This window comes from Etheostoma spectabile, chromosome 20 (assembly GCF_008692095.1).
Source record: "Etheostoma spectabile isolate EspeVRDwgs_2016 chromosome 20, UIUC_Espe_1.0, whole genome shotgun sequence".
In the NCBI taxonomy this organism is placed as follows: domain Eukaryota; kingdom Metazoa; phylum Chordata; class Actinopteri; order Perciformes; family Percidae; genus Etheostoma; species Etheostoma spectabile.
This window is the reverse complement of record NC_045752.1, coordinates 18,639,421-18,644,420: the sequence shown is the minus strand read 5'-3', so window position 1 is coordinate 18,644,420 and position 5,000 is coordinate 18,639,421. Positions and strand designations below refer to the sequence as shown.

The 5,000-nt window shown below is 44.4% G+C and overlaps 1 protein-coding gene and 1 long non-coding RNA gene across 2 annotated transcripts in view; one reads left to right on the top strand and one right to left on the bottom strand.

Moving 5' to 3' along the window:
• The window catches only part of eipr1 (EARP complex and GARP complex interacting protein 1), a 53,425-nt gene that overhangs the window by 36,203 nt on the left and 12,222 nt on the right, over window positions 1-5,000 (top strand).
• LOC116669974 (uncharacterized) overlaps window positions 3,455-5,000 on the bottom strand; it is a 13,788-nt gene continuing 12,242 nt past the window's right edge. The window contains exons 2-3 of the long non-coding RNA XR_004326921.1: window positions 4,822-4,826; window positions 3,455-3,466 (exon numbers count right to left, since the gene is read on the bottom strand). This is a non-coding gene — a long non-coding RNA (uncharacterized LOC116669974). The remainder of the gene's footprint in view (window positions 3,467-4,821; window positions 4,827-5,000) is intronic.

Genomic DNA, 5,000 nt, shown 5'->3' with positions numbered 1-5,000 from the left:
GGGTAGAGGCGTGCAAGAGGCAGGACATGTTGCTGGTTACACTGCGGTCACATAGCCGGGCTTTAATTTGGTCATGAACAACACAAGTCTCTTGCAGTTCCTTAAATTTGTCTGACAACCTTAGAGTCGGCCGACAAAAGTTCCTGAATTTTGTTGTCTCTCCAGGTAGACATTTTAATTGCCGTCACCCTGTAAATCACCCTACTTCTTCACCCTTGGGTGATTGTTTGCTTCTGGTTTCACGCCAGCCCCATGATAGGAACGTCATCGACACCTGAACACACCTCTCTGTAAGACCAGCACGCAGATGGGCGCAGGTGCATTTGTTATTTAAAACGACGTGGGCGCCGGACAGGTAAACTGACAACTGCGTCGGTCTTAAAATAGCAAAGACACTTGCGTCGGGCATTGCGCTGCGCAGGGTGCAGGATAGGGCCCATAGGCTCAGTCAGACATTACACCGACTTTACACTCGGGACCAAGCAGGGTAAAGTCCGTAAAATGTCCGATCCAACTGATTCAGACATTTGCATTCTTACGTACTACTCTTCTGGGCAATATCGCAATAGTTTCAAGGTTTGCAGTGCCTGTGTGAAAGGGGCTTGACTGTTTAATCCGTTATTCACATTTTTGATCTTGGGTTTTAAGTTTTGGAAACAAAGACACCACTCTTAAGACTTCAGTGTATGTAGAAACCCAAAGCTTGACATACTTGCCATGCATAGAGCTGCTAAACTATGATTGGACAATAGCTTAAGTTATTGTTATAAGACTGAGATGTTTCACATTGAGATATATGGATACTTAATGACTTGTAATGGTGTGATTGTTACACTGACTTCAGACATCTTTAATTATAATAACATGAAGTTCAGGGGATGTGACATTACTGTTTGCCGGTTTATACTTGAGTCAGTTGTGATATTAGTTTTTCTCTCATCGACTTTTATGAGCACTTCATACTATCTATCAATATCCCCCCAATCATTTAGGCTGCTTGGTGTAATGATCCCTTACTTTTGTGCATGGGAAGGCTCTTCCCCTTTCTTCTCTCCCTCCTTTCTACTCTCCCTCCCTCTACCTGCCTCTCTTTCTCCCATCTTTCTTTCTCTGCCAGCTCCATCTTAAAGCCAGGCTTTAATTTTGATCAGCGATGAAATGATTGCGCTCTTCTTTCGATTTTTCTTCCCTTCCCCTCCCTCCCCACAGCAGTTGTCATAGAAACAGAGGTGTGTGTGTGTGTGTATGTGCGTGTGTGTGACTGTGAGCGTCTGTGTTCCAGTCGATCCCCTCAGCAGAGAGATTTATCACCCAGGCTAAGCCAGGAGAGTGTGTGTGTGTGTGTGTGTGTGTGTGTGTGTGTGTGTGTGTGTGTGTGTGTGTGTGTGTGTGTGTGTGTGTGTGTGTGTGTGTGTGTGCGCGCGCGCTTGTCTGTCTACCTTTGTAGCATCCCTCTTACACTCCTAAATCTTCTTCTGTATTTACACTTATAACAGTATTTTAGGCGGTGAGTTTTCCCAGTTTTATGTTTTTATCTGTGTGCGCCTAACAGTGTGTGTAATAGGTCCCCTGTCCCCTCATCAACCCCCCATGCCCTCCACCCCTCCCCATCACACACACTCACACACGTTCAGCCTATCTGGCTGGATGACTTGAGATTGAGTGTGTTTGGTGGCTTAGGCCAGCCACAACTCTAATCCTCTGCTCTCATACAAACACAAACACACACACACTAGCACACATACAAAAAGTCCCAGGTCTCTCCACTATTAGCCAGAGCAGGGGGAATTGTATGCGTGAGTATGTGTGTCCGTGTGTGCGTGTTTGTGTGTGTGTGTGTGTGTGTATGTGTGTGTGCGTGCGTGCGTGTGGAGGGGATTGCTCTGAGACACCAGAGAGGGAAAGAGCGAAACTAACCCAATTTCCTGCTCCATTTCCTTTTCACGCGGCAGGCGCGTCCCATTCCGCGACGGGCCGGGTTGAACAGCAGCCACCCTGCAGCCCGGGGTCACGCCTTTTACCTCGGAGTCACACACAAGAGAGGGAGGGCGCACTGTAAATAAATCATGTGCTCCAAAATTACACACGAAACTGCTATTTTGAGGGAAATTGAAGTTCACCAGAAGTTCCAAGTCGACTGATATTCATTCGTCTATCTTCCGTAAAAATTTGTTCCATAAAACCTGTGGTAATGCTTAGGAAAAAGCAACTGTATAATAACTGTAAAAATAAATTGTAAGCAAGTTGGGAATTATGGATAGCATCCTTTTTCGTGGTTTTGTGTTGTAATATTGATAGATATTTTGTGATATAGTAACATTTTTGGAATAACTATTGAGAAACCTTCAGCAGAGACAAGTCATCACTACTGGATGTTGGTGTTAAACTACAGAGGCACACTGGTCACTGTGATGTTTAAAGGGGAATTTCAGTACGTGAATCCTATAGGGCAAATAGGCACCGTCAATGTACGTCCACTAAAAGTGCTGTTTTTTGCCACTGACTTGCTCAGATTGTTATTCTTAGTGTCGACAACATTGTGGAAAGGATCCCTACAGAGATCTGTCTTTGTGTTACAGAGTAATATCCTATTTGTTCAACCAGACACAGCCCTGAACTCGCCATCAACAGACTCATCAGACTCCATGTTATGAAAAAAAACAAAAACATATACAAAAAGAAAAACTGTCGGAGGGCGCCCGGATAGCTCACTTGGTAGAGCGGGCGCCCATATACGGAGGTTAACTCCCAGGTTCGACTCCAACCTGCAGCCCTTTGCTGCATGTCATACCCCCTCTCCCTCTCTCTCCACCTTCATGTCTTCAGCTGTCCTGTCGATAAAGGCCTAAAAATGCCCAAAAAATAATCTTAAAAAAAAGACATCAATCAAACAATGACTAGCAACACAAATGCCATATGGGAATATTCCTGGGCTCTCGAAACTACACCACCACCCTTAAAAATGTGATTTAGGTCTTTGTGCTTGCTTTTTTTCCATTGAGAATGCACTTCATAAATTGGTATAAAGTATGCAACTGGGATACAGCTCATGTTCTAACTTCCCCACTGGGGATCAATAAACAGTATAAATTATTAAATTATAAATAAATTATGTTTGGAAATCTTGACATACTCAGACAACATGTTGAAGCAGAAGACCACACAGAGAGCCCAGACCGTGCCCTAAAGGTCAGCGCCGGGCTGTTCCCTTCATCCTGCTCCCGCCTTTGGTTTTTGTGAAATTCATGGTTTGGTAAAACATCGGTAAAAGTTCATGCGGGGTACGGTTCTTCAGCAGATAAGCACAAAGGGCATATACATGCTAATAAGTTCAAACCAGATATACATTTATGTAAACTCACTTTTGCAGAATAAGTCATTTAGAACATGCATGTTTGCTCAATATGTGCTTCATGAAAAATGGGTGTTTTTTTAGTGAAAGTTGGTGGAAGTTATTTGACATTGTCTGTCAAGCTCCATATGCTAACACCAACGACACGGTCCAGTGGCAGTGACAGCATGTATACACACACACACACACACACACACACACACACACACACACACACACACACACACACACACACACACACACACACACACACACACACACACACACACACACACACACACACACACAAAGTCCCTGAGATGTCTTGACCTAATTGAAGCCCAGCGGTCTGCCTGAGGTCATTCTCTTTTACCTCCTTTATTTTAATGAGATTTTTAATTAGCATGTTAATTGCCTAACGTGATCAGCAGGGTGACTAGCTAGCTGGCTAGCTGCTGTTGGCATCCAGCTGGGCCATAACACTGACGCTTTCCACTCTGCTGAACAAAACCGTGCCAAGCTGAGCTTTGCTAGGCTAGCCTGGAGAGCAAATGGTGTTAAAAGAAAAAGTAGTACAGATTTTATTTTGCCTGTATGGCGGAGGCAGAGCTCTAGATCTAATTAATTACCAGTTTATTCAAATGGGTTTCCATTCTCTGGTACCAAGTTGATATGCTGCTTTCTTCTTTCAGTTAGAAAACAGTAGCAGGAGGCTACAAAGGCAGCTTCCTTACATTAGCAACAGGACCTACATATGTTCCTGTCCACCTAGTTACTTTACTACACACAAATATAGAAGGGCTGCTTATGAAGAAATAGGATTTTTTGTAGTCCTTAATTATTTTTTTTGATTCTGTTAATAGACAAATCCAGGTTGAAGGCAGAAGTACTATATACACAGTATCCATTACTGTGGTGGCATCTCGCTGGCCAATTACAGATCTAGGGACTCCTGTGTAAATCTAAAACACTGAGTAGGGGTAGTAAGCATGTCAACAGTGGACCGACCAGGGGCCGCTCAAAGTCTGATTTTTGGTTCTGCGGAGGCTTCACGTAGAGCTCTCACCATAGCCAACGTACATGGCCTGAAGTTTTACTTGTATGTTGGTGTGTGTGTCGATCTCTTTAAGAGAATAGCAGGGCCGGCATATGTGTGTGTGTGTGGTGGTGGTGTGTGTGTGTGTGTGTGTGTGTGTGTGTGTGTGTGTGTGTGTGTGTAGTGTGTGGACGGTGATTTGCTACGGAGCGAGTGCCGACTCTAGAGTTAAAGTGAGAGAAACAAAGTGTCTCCACTATGCTTCTTGACCACTGTTGGAAATCTGTAGCAGGAAAAGTTAACCCTCTCCTTGATTTCATGTTGTTTATTGAGAAGGAGAACCAGGAAATGAGTTGGGGGGGAAATGCAGTCTCGCATTGCTAGACCTTCCTCCATAGCACCGCAGAGGAGGGTTCTGGCTAGTCCACACAGCATTCCGGAACGGGAGAAAAACGTGCTCTGGTTTATTGGCATGGCTTTAAACCCATTATGAAACTGTCATGGGCGGTGCTAAGCACCGGGCAGAGCCATGGCGCCGCTGCAAAATCGCCTCGGGAAGGAACTTGTTTTGGTGGAACATGTTTACGTTAAAAAGTTGTTTTAGTCCTGCAACAGAAAACTCCGATTGGACAG